This window comes from Camellia sinensis, chromosome 1, assembly GCF_055761805.1.
Source record: "Camellia sinensis isolate YWXY chromosome 1, ASM5576180v1, whole genome shotgun sequence".
NCBI classification, from domain to species: domain Eukaryota; kingdom Viridiplantae; phylum Streptophyta; class Magnoliopsida; order Ericales; family Theaceae; genus Camellia; species Camellia sinensis.
Genome location: NC_138961.1, coordinates 91,968,218 through 91,981,020, shown reverse-complemented (window position 1 = coordinate 91,981,020; position 12,803 = coordinate 91,968,218).

Genomic DNA, 12,803 nt, shown 5'->3' with positions numbered 1-12,803 from the left:
CCTCATCTAAATTTGTAAATCATTAACTCACTTATGGAAAAAGTTTCCTCCAACACAAGATGTAGGAGTTCCTACATCTAAGTAATGTGACATTTTAAAATTGACTAAAACATTATACAATTCAAGAAAACTTGTGTTTGCAATCTTAGTTATCTTAGATAACTTATTTATTTTATTTTTTTAATTAAATCTTTATCTTAAAATATAAAATTAAATATTGGTAATTTTTGACGGTTGATTTTTATTTTTTATTTTTTGGCACGATCAAATTGTACTACAATTGTATTGCACAGATAGTACCAGATGAAAATTTACATACATTAGACAACATTGTGTGCTGTCAAATTTTGTTAACAAAATTAATTATGTTTGGTTTTACTTTTGGAAAATAATTTTGATTTTATTTCCTTTTTTATTTTGTATTCGGAAACTTTTTCATATTTTAGTCAAATTTTTAAATTTTTTGGATGTGATGCACTTTAAAATATTTGTGAAGAAATTTGAAAAAAGAATTTACTAAAAACAAAGAAAAAATAAAAACAAAAAATTGGCACATTTTATTTTATTATTATTTTTTTGAATTTTTCTATATTTCTAAGACATACAATGTTGCCTAATTTATGTTGATTTTCTACGAATATTAATTAAGTAATATAATTGCAGAATAATTTGATCATGAAGAAAAAGAAAGAAAAACATTCAGGTGATAAGTCATCCAAAATTTACCAAAATTGAATTTTATATTTTTAAATAGTGATTTAAGTAATATATATATATATATATACAAGTTACATAAAATAATTAGGATTCTAAATATATGTTTAATCCCTTTAACCAATCTTAAAGTGTCACATTATTTGAGATGTAAGAGTTTGTACATCCTGGATTGGAGGGAAAATGTTTCCCTAATGGATATCATCGCAAATTATATATTATACTATAATTAGTGATATAAAATGGTTAAAAAAAAAAAAGAAAAAAAACATATAGTAGTCTTCAAATCTAAAATGTCATTGCAATTTCCATGTAAAAACATCTTCCACAATCCATCTCTGGCTTCCTTGGTAGAGAGCAATTGGGGAGAACTACACCTGAATGGATCGGCAGGTTTCATTCTGAAGAGGAAATTGCAGTCCCTAAAGTTGGCTTTAAGAAAATGGAATCAAGAGTCTTATGGTAATGTTGCTAAGAAATTAGAAGCCTCCGAAGCTGCTTTGCATGATCTTGATCTAAAAGCTGAAACCGGCCCCCTAGATGAAAGTGAATTGGTGCTACAAGGAGAGAAAATGAATGAAATGCGGTCTTTGAGCAGGAAGATGGAATGGGAATGGCTCCAAAAATCTAGGTTGGACTGGAATCTAAAAGGGGATAGGAACACGAGGTTTTTTCATGTCATGGCCACTAGTAGACAAACAAGAAACACTATTAATTCCATCACAATCGGGGATGTGGTCATTGAGGATCCAGTTTCTGTCAAGAATGAGGTTTGGCTTCACTTTTCCAGCCTTTTCAAAGACGACTGGAAAGTGAGACCAACCTTGTCAGGTGAATTCAAAAATGTCAGGCTCAGCTCTCACTTCCATGGGCTTGAAGCAGATTTTTCTAAAGATGAAGTTTGGGCAGCAGTAAGCGATTGTAATGGTAACAAAGCTCCAGGACCTGATGGATTTAATCTATTGTTTTTCCAAAAATTTTGGAAAGTGCTTAAAGGGGAAGTCCTTAATTTTATGCAAGAGTTTCATGCCAGTGACAGATTATTCCCAAGTTTGAGTAGCTCATTCATTTCTCTTGTCCCAAAGAAGGAGAAAGCTATAACACTAAATGAATTCAGACCTATTAGTTTGATTGGTTCCATCTACAAAATTCTATCTAAAGTCCTAACAAATAGATTGAAGCTAGTTATGCCTTGGATTATAGGTGATTCACAATCTGCTTTTCTGTGAGGTAGAAACATCTTGGATGGTATCTTGATTGCAAATGAAGTTGTGGATAGTTGGGTCAAATCCAAGAAAGTTGGGCTGCTATTTAAAATAGATTTTGAGAAGGCTTTTGACTCCATCAACTGGAATTTCCTTTTTTCAATGTTGGCAAAATTTGGGTTTGGCGAAAAATGGATCTCTTGGATTCAGAAGTGTGTCACCACTGCTAGAATTTCAATTCTTGTCAATGGAGATCCCACCAAGGAGTTTAACCCACAAAAAGGGCTCCGGCAAGGTGATCCCTTATCACCATTCCTTTTCAATTTGGTTGTTGAGGCATTAAATATCCTTCTTCAGAGAGCTATGGATCTGAGATTGCTTAGAGGGGTATCAGTTGGGGCTAATGTTGAGGTGAATTTATCACACCTGCAATTTGCAGACGATTCACTCTTGTTCTGTGAAGCTGAGCTATCAGAGGTGCTAAGCTTGAAAAGAATTCTTCGATGCTTTGAAGTGGCTTCAGGACTTAAAATTAATTACCATAAAAGTGTGGTTTGTGGGATTGGCATCTCCGGACCTACCCTTACTGAGTTTGCTTCCCTCTTGAACTGTAAGTCCCAAAATCTACCCTTATAGTATCTAGGTCTACCCTTGGGTGCAAACCCTAGAAGGAAGAAAACTTGGAAACCAGTAGTTGAAAAGGTAAAACTAAGGCTAGCTGGTTGGAAAAGGAGGCTACTATCTTATGCAGGTAGATTAACCTTGGTGAAAGCTGTGTTATCAAGTATACCTGTGTACTACTTATCACTATTCAAGCTACCTGATGGAATTGCAAAGGAGTTAGACAAAATTCAAGCATCATTCTTATGGGGAGGGTCAGATCTGAAGCGTAAAATTCACTTAGTAAAATGATCAGAGGTTACCAAGAGTATTAAGCAAGGCAGTTTGGGGGTTCGAAGAATCAGAGATGTAAATGTGTGTCTACTTCTAAAATGGTGGTGGAGATTTGATTTTGAACCAATGTCACTTTGGTATAAGGTTATTTGCAGTAAATATCGGTTCCTTGGTGGGAAATGGGTTCCAAACCCAAGTTTAAACTCCTCTCCCTCATATATCTGGAATGGCATAGTGGCAGCAGGTGAGCAAAACCAGTCCCTTTCCCTTTTCTATGCTAGCAACCTCCAGTTAAATGTGGGAAATGGCTACCGCATCAGTTTCTGGGTTGATCCTTGGTGTGGGAATCTCTGTCTAAAAGATGAGTTCCCTCGCCTCTTCAGTTTATCTTTACAAAAGGATGGTCTTCTAAAGGATTTTGTGGAAGTATCTGGCACAACTAAGAATTGATTATTCACATTTAGGAGGCGACTCTTTGTTTGGGAAAAGTCTGAATTGCTAAGGCTCTATGGCATTGTAGGTTCAGCCCCTTCTCTTCAGTTGGAGACTCTGGACAATGCAATTTGGAGAGCAGCCAAGACAGGGCAATCTTTTGTGGCTAACCTTTACAATCATACCAGCAGTGCCTATGGAGGGACTGAAAGCTTCAGTCATCTGGTGTGGATCAAGTTTCTTCCTCCTAAGGTCCAGTTCTTTGGTTGGCTCGCATGGAAATACAAGATCAAAACTGTTGTTTTCTTGCAGCAGATTGGAGTCTTGCCTAGCTCTGCCTCTTCATTGTGCGTATTTTGTAAATCACAGCAGCAATCTTTGGAGCATGTTCTCATGCTCTTCCCACTTGTTTAGAGAGTATGGTCAGGCCTTCTACAGTGGTGGGGTGTATCTTGGGTTATTCCTGACTCTGTCATTGGTCTGCTGCAATGGTAGTCAGGATACCCTTGCAGGAAAGCTGAGCTGCGGATTTGGCGTGCCTTACCTCTGGTAACACTATGGTCAATCTGGAAGCATAGGAATGTTTGTTTCTTTAATGCGTCTAATCCAAATCTGCAGGAGCTGCGAGAGCTAATTCTCATTAGGCTGGCTTTCTGGCTTAAGGCTGCCTCAAAGGAGCTCCATTTTTCGGTTTCAGATTTCCTCTACAATATCTCAGGGGTGAGGCAAGGTCTGTTATAGTTTGGTGAGACCAGTGCTGTGAGCTTCTGGGTTCTTTGAAAATTTTTGTTTCAGTTTGCTGTGTTGTCCTACTGTTTTTAAGTTAGGCTTCTCTGCTTCTGATGGCTGCTAGTGATCTGTTTTTGGCTGTTGTAGACCTGTTCTAACTTAAAGGTTGTTTGATTTGAGTATGCAAGCTGCTGTGATCTGTTCTGACCTGGTTGATCTATGTATGCAACCTGCTGTGATCTGTTCTGATCTGTTTGATGGCTGCAAGTGTTCTACTCTAATGGCTGCAAGTGTTTTGCTGGTGTTTTTGTTCTATTTGCTACTGTTGTACTGATCTAAGTATGCTATTGCTGGTGTTTGATCAGTTTTGCTGGTTTCGCTGGTTCCTCACCAACTTACCCCTCCTCTTTTACTCTTTATTGGTGTAATTGTTTGGTACTTTGTACTACATTTTCATCAATGAAGTCCTTATCTTTGCCGTTCAAAAAAAAAAAAAAAAAAACAAGTCTAGTCGAAAGAGTTATTTAATACTGTTCTATTTTAGTAAGTCATTTTTTTTTTTTGGGTATAAATACACACTCCATCAAGGTTTTCTACTTTAGCTATCTTTTTTTAAAATATCTTTTTTTTCATTTTTCTAAATACAATAATATTTTTGAGGGTAAATTATTTTGACTTTTCTTGAAATTTTAAAAATAAAATAAAAATAAAGCAAGCCCTATAATTTCGGTACAATTAGATTGAACTCTCTCAAAGTATTAATTAAAAATAACACTTGGCTCATTTTTTATCAATAATTTGTTAGTCATATGGATGTAAAAATTATATTACCATTTACTTTACACTAAAATGTATAATTTTTCTTATTTTTTCTTATATCTTCACACTATTTGCATTAATTATGATCACTTTAGTTTTATTAAAAGCGAAGTCCCTATAATTATGTCAAAATTATAACACTTTGTAATTTTTCTAAATTTCAGGAAACGTCAATATAATTTGTCCTATTTTAGAATAGTTATATTTTTACAAAATATGTTTTCAATGGTCATATTTTTCAGTGACAATATTTTTTCAAGAGCATCTCTCTAATGATTAAATAGTTAAATGACTAGTTACTGCTAAAACAAATTACACTGATAATTTTTATATTTTATTTTTTATGTTATTTTAGTCATTACATTTTTAATTAGCATAATTTTGACCGTCAATTTTAGACTTGTGTCAATTTGGATTAATTGATAACGTTATAAGTGTTTTTTACAAAGAAAAAAAAATCAATGATTTGGTTGAGATTAACTCACTAAATTGATTAGGTTTACAATTTTATTTCTAAAAGTGTAACATATTCTATTCATGTGCACATTTGCAATAGAATATTACTAACATTTGTAATTAATTGAACTAAACTGAGACAAAGTAAAAAATTCATGGTCAAAATTGAGCCAATTGAATTTATAAGAACCAAAATGATACAAGAGCCAAAGTATAGGGCCAACTGGTGTAATTTTTTTTATTTTTTTTGGTAATTTGATATCCGGACCATTACACTGACTAATCTAAAGGACTAATCTCACTGTCCACTTGCGAGGGTCCCATTTACCCATTAGTTATAGATTAAGTCTTTGCTTCCCTTTTTACCCTAACCCAGTCTTAAGAAAGAGATTGAATCTCCTTAATAGAATTCAATTATAGTACCAAGAACTCTCTCTTGGTTAGAAATTCAAAGATTCACAGAGAATTAATAATTGTACTACTTCATTTAAAGAATAGGGAATAAGGGATTCAATATGGGACAGAAGGTTCCCATTATATCGACTAATCCTAGAGACCAATCTCATCGCCCATGTGCGAAGGTCCCAATTACTCATTACACCGACTAATCTGGGGGACCAATGTCACACCCCACTTTTTATTACTCGGAAGTGTTACCAAATTCATTACTTAATTCAATTTCAGAGATAACATGCGGAAATAAACTCTTTAGTCCAATGAGTAGAAATAAATAATCATTCTCTCATCCTAATGCAAATTAAATACAACATGAGCATACTGAATAAAATACCCGAAGGCTTACATCATTTGTTTAAAAGAATCAAGAAGAAGGGTGTAACCATTTTACAACAATGGCATTCCGCCAACACAAAAGAGGCCCCGTGGCCAACAAATAAGAAGATCCAAAATCTTGTAGCACATCCTGCTTATTACCTAAAAAGATTCAACAATGTGGGATGAACATATAGTCTAGTAGGGATCTCAACATGATCCTCAACAATAACAACTTACAGATAGCTATGATCATGAATGCTCAATATCATACTACGATAGTAATGTGGCAGTTTATACAAAATATATATAAGTACGAATTTTTCTCGAAAATAGCCATTTCATTCAACATTATAAACGATTCATCTTCCTTTTCTTTTCATTACCCCTTGTTGCCAAACTTTCATAACAATATCAACTTAGAAAAAGATTCCACTAAGCCCATTACTTTTCTCCCATTTTCCATACTTACAACAGGTTTTTTCTTTTTCAAAACATACTTTCAAATACCCAATTTTCCTCCACACTTTTCCAAAATCTCATAATGGAATTTTGGTTTGTTCCCAACACATTCATATCTGTATATGCATGCCTTTAATAGAAAGGAGATAACAAATCATCAACATGTATATAATCAACAAATAAGGCAACTCGGCCCTCCAAAACTGTAACCATCGTAATTCATGATATACTCCGATTTACTGAGACAATAACAATAAAACTCTACTCTACCTGCCATAAGCACGGTAAGTTAAGGATACACCTTACAATCAAATGATTAGCCATATTCTCCAGACACAAGCTGGAAGGTAATGGTACCTAGTCCAAGTTCTCCAAGCGCTAGCTGGAAGGCACTGGTACCCCTTATTCTAAGTGCGATATATAACACTAACCATCTCAATATAACAAAGCACAACCAATAAGTGTAATACGTACACATAAACTATTCATGATACATAAGCAATGTGTTAAAGTATATGAACGCATAGGTGTGTGGAGTACATCCCCTATCTCCTCCCACACACTGGAGTACATCACTTATCTCCTCCCTAACAATTATACATATATAATGTATCATAACACTTCATTACGTACAATGTTCAATCAACACCGGTGTAATGCAAACACAACAATTCAATACAACAATGTCATCCTCCACCGATGACCAAGGACAAGACCTCTAGATGCATGTATTCAATACACCTATTAGAAAACTCAACTATCATGAGATCATAAACCCAACAACAACGCTAATACGATAGGTAAAGGTAAAATCCCAAATGTGTGTATTCAACACTCATGATACAATAATTAAATTCTCATATTCATTCTCCGAGACTCACATAGAGTTAACATTTCATTTTCCATTTTCAAGGTCAACTTTCATAAACTTTCCAAGTCAACAAGTTACACCACTTATTCCCCAAAACACTTTTCCCATTCACAAAATCAATTCCATTCTTTTTATTTTACAAAACCAATTCCATGGATAATAAAAGCCATAAGCCAACTCAGTTCAATACATTCATTTCAAAACAACCCCAAAGCCATAGTTAATCCTATAGGCATTAATACCTTCACCCAACTCATATTAACAATAGTAATTTACAATTATTGTTAAATCAACCTCCCTCTTTAATCTCCCAATACAAAATATAATTTAGGGATTTTTCTTCTTTCCACAACAACATGATAATTTACACTCCAATTAACCCAAAGAACTAACAATGATAAATTAATCATTCTCAAACAACCAACCCTAGGTTCCCTCACATGGTTTTCAAAGAAATTCAACATGATATGATTTTCATGCAATACAAAACTACCACATGTCTATCTATAGACGGAGTATTGAAAAGGAACAAGGAGAATCCCTACCTCAAATGGAGAACCCAAGGAGAAGAAGAGCCAAACTCGGAAGTGCTCCAATCCCAAAGTTTTTCAAATCAAAACGAAGCCCACGCAACCCTCTAACTTTCTTACAAAAAGATTAGGGTAGGAACACCCAAGAACTAGATCAATCCTTAGAGAGAAGGTGAGTATAGAAAGAGAGAGAGTCGAATCTAGGGTTTGAGACAAAAGGGGAAATCAAAAAGTGAAGAAGAAGCTGCTGCTGCGAACTGATATATACGATCTTCGCTCGAGCGAAGGAGTGGTCGCTCGAGCGACCAGACACAAAGAAACCACGCTCGAGCGCACAAAGCCTTGCTCGAGCGAACAACACGAAGCTTCAGGTTTGCAACCCAGAAGCACGCTCGAGCGAAGAAATGCTCGCTCGAGCAAAGAAGCCCAAAACATACAGCTCGCTCGAGCCAAGGCTGCGTCTGAACAAAAACCTGAAGACATGAAGAGCCCACTCGAGCGTACAAACTCTCGCTCGAGCGAAGAAGCAACAACACAAGGCTCGCTCGAGCGACAAAGTCCTGGATCGAGCGAAAAGGCTAAAAACTGGACAGCAACCATATGCTTCCAATCACAACCAACCTGAAACGAACCTGCCCAAAACATCCTATAACTCAAATACAAAGTATTGAAGGACGGAAACAAGCTAAATACAACAACCCACGTCTACGGAACCAAGTCCGGAATACAATACAAAATGGAGGGAGAACCGGGATCGCTATAACCTCCCCTCCTTAAAGAATTCCGTCCCCAAAATTAAGAACACGCCAAAAGCACAAGGCGACTGATCATACAGCACCCAACACCCGAGTACTAGGAAAGAAACTATTCTTGCAACAAACCTCTGGTTAGCTCTCACCAAAAGAAAGACTTACCAAGGAAACACGTTCCAAAAGATAACACTCAGGCACAAAAACTTCAACAAAGCCAAACCTTTCTCGAAACAATTTACCAACATCCGACTTGCGCTTCAAGCTAAGTCATTACTCAACAACATAATTTCCAAAAAGGCAACCAAAACAAATCTTTTGTACAAATACAAGAAAAATCATTTTCTTGTTCATGAGACATTTTTCAAAGATAGTCAAATTTTCAAGGTTGACATTCCGAATCAAATTTTGCATTTTCCCAATGAAACTCAAAAGTTTTGTAAACATTTTTCACAAACACGGTGTTATCTAAAACACATACTCATCCTCAGTTTATTTGCCAAAAACTACTCGTTTGGAAATTCCCATAACATTCAAATTAAATCAAATCCTCAACATTTTCCTTTTAACTACGCCCTTAGAAGGCCAAAACACTAGGAAGAACTTGTTTTCCATTCCTTTTTAAAATAACACTAGTAACATCCATCACTCATACAGCGATGCTACAACCAACACATAACATAACATTTCTATAATGATAGTTGATAGAAATAAACACTTTGCTATCAGCATATAAAGCATAAGAAATTCATGGTTTTGCAATTTCATTCCACCTTCCTCTACTTGACCAATTTAAGATCATAAACATGGCTCAGAACCTGGCCGAACAATTGAATGACACTACAGCTCACAAATAAACATTTCAATGTTATAATTGATACACATAATTGTTGTATCAATGGAGTCCATCCCCCATCCCCTCCCAAACAAAGGTGCATATTACAGATGTTTTCAAACACTTATCATATACAATGATCAATCAATACACAGATTTGATGTATTATTCCAACCATCACATTCAATGACACAATCCGAATGATTAGTTTCAGTTTTCCCTAATCAACATACAATGTCTACTACAATCAAGACTATCCCCAAGGTGACCAATGCCAACCCAAAACCCGATGCTAACAAGCTGACTAATCAACTCAATAAACCACCACACTCAGTAAACCACACACTGGTGTGCCACTCAACACCATTTACCCCAAACACGGAGTTCCCTACACAAACCCCAAATGAAATCTCACCGGACTTCTCAAGATTGAATCACACCGTCACTGTTTCTAAGGGAATCACCACCCCCCAAGGCTACATAGCAAGCCTGCCCATCTCCTCAACTCAAGACCAACATGGTCAACCCTAATCACACAAACCCGAACACGAAAGACAATTCTGATCAATGATTCTCTCATCACCCGAAAACACAATCTATTCTTCCTTTCAAAGAATGCCGCCAACATCCACTCATGAAATTCTCCTCCTACTCACAAACCATACCCAAAACCAACAACAAGTCACAATACGAACACTACCCATGTACATACTGATGGGATCACAACGAACTCGTTAAGTAGCAACACCAAAAACACTAAACAATAAGCCGATACCATTCCTGCTAACCCGAGATACAAATCTCACATTCCCTCAAACATTCTCACATAACTTTGCCAATACCACGCAACTCTCGAAACCATCATATCAATCACATTCACCTACGAATTTCCCGTTCTCAACAAATAACTTATAAACTGAACAAGGCTCATAAGCCATCACATAAATATCTCATAATTCAGTACCAAACATGCAACAATACTAGGATCATCGATCCCATTGACAGCTTCTCAATATAAATAAAAGAAGGTGCGTGATTCCATGCATGCCCCAATATATGAGGAATAAACAAACAACAACACGCATACAAAACCACTACATAATCATGATGCCTCAGCATCCAACAATACACCGGTCAACAACAAAATGATTCACATATTACATCACCGGTCAACAATGCAAAAGTCCAATAAGTCGCCCCTCGCGAGGCTCTCAAAGCCTGGCCTGCCTGTTTCTGGTACCGATAACGTCCCCGACTGGACGGGTATAACTGAGTCTAACTAGGTTTTGAAACACTTGCATAATTCACACGTAAAGGGCATAAACGCCTAACATGGCCTAACTGACCACAACCAAAACAACGAACAGACCCTCTACTCTGAGACAGGTCTGAAACCTGAACCTCCCTGGACCTCTCAACAAAAGAGTCCGAAACCCCTGGCGAGAAAAGGGATTTAGCCTGAGACTGAGAATGTTTTCGCCTCTACCTCTTACTAGGCCTAGAGTGCTTATGAACCGTAGGAGTTACCGAGATGGCCTCCTCCCTAACTTGACCAGCACTCACAACCATGGCCTCCACATGGGCCGCTGCCTCGACTAGACTATAATAATCCTTCTAAAAGGATCCAATTACTTTCTCCCGAATATCGAAACACAATCGACTTTCAAACTCATAACAACGGCGCTCCTCTGTTGCCACCAACTCTGGAGCGAACCTCGACAAACTGGTAAACCGCATCTCAAACTGTGCCACAGGAGTATCATCCTAACACAACTCAATAAACTATTCCCTCAACCTTTCCCGAGCAGAAGGAGGGAAATACTTGGCCCAAAAGGCCTCGGTAAAAGCAACCCACGTGCCACTTACAGTATTCTTAACATACTTCCACCAATAACTCGCATCTCCCTTCAATTGAAAAGTCGCCAAAGAAACTCTCAACTCCTCATCTTCGACTCTGAGACATATCAAGAGTCTTGGTAATCTGCTCTAACCAACTCTCTGCCTCCAACGGTTTGGCCTCTCCCATAAACTCTGGTGGACTGGAGTGAAAGAACTCCTTAGTAAGCTTGAGGGCACGCCCGCTGCCACCCTCAGTGCGAGCTAGGGCGTCCTGCACTACTCTCACAATCTCGCGTGCAACGTCCTCGCTAACAGCCGATGCTGCAATGACGGTTGTTAAAGGAACTGTTGTGCCTCTCTCGGCACTCCTACTACTCACCCGACCTCTACTTCCTCTTGTAGACATCCTATAAAAACCAAAGAACAAAACCACGCTTAGTGCACAACACAACAGCCTTCTTCGAGGCAGACACTTGCTACAATTAAGTCACAAGACGCACTTAGTCTCAAAACATACATCTCTATTGCATATAAACATCTAAACATGTAAACACATAATCGAATCAAGTCTACAAAGATAGCCACTCATCCCGGAACTCTCAAGGAATTCCTATCCGAAACCACGTTGATCAAGCGTGTTTCAAAGAGGACCTCAAAGCAAGTTCACCGGCTACGAGTATTATCTAGAAACCTTAATCCCTTGCTCATATAAATGCAACATACAAGTCCTAACATTCATGTTAACTATATGCAACGTCCTCACTACACGTAGCAAACCCACTGTAATAGAAACCACTTCCCATGAGCCCAAAGTATTCAAACCCGGCTCGCTCTAATACCAAGTTGTCACGCCCCACTTTTTATTACTCGGAAGTGTTACCAAATTCATTACTTAATTCAATTTCAGAGATAACATGCGGAAATAAACTCTTTAGTCCAATGAGTAGAAATAAATAATCATTCTCTCATCCGAATACAAATTAAATACAACATGAGCATACTGAATAAAATGCCCGAAGGCTTACATCATTTGTTTAAAAGAATCAAGAAGAAGGGTGTAACCTTTTTACAACAATGGCATTCCGCCAACACAAAAGAGGCCCCGTGGCCAACAAATAAGAAGATCCAAAATCTTGTAGCACATCTTGCTTATTACCTGAAAAGATTCAACAACGTGGGACGAATATATAATCCAGTAGGGATCTCAACATGATCCTCAACAATAACAACTTACAGATAGCTACGATCATGAATGCTCAATATCAAACTACGATAGTAATGTGGCAGTTTATACAAAATATATATAAGTATGAACTTTTCTCGAAAACAGCCGTTTCATTCGACATTATAAGCGATTCATCTTCCTTTTCTTTTCATTACCCCTTTGTTCCCAAACTTTCATAACAATATCAACCTAGAAAACGATTCCACTAAGCCCATTACTTTTCTCCCATTTTCCATACTTACAACAGGTTTTCCCTTTTTCAAAACATACTT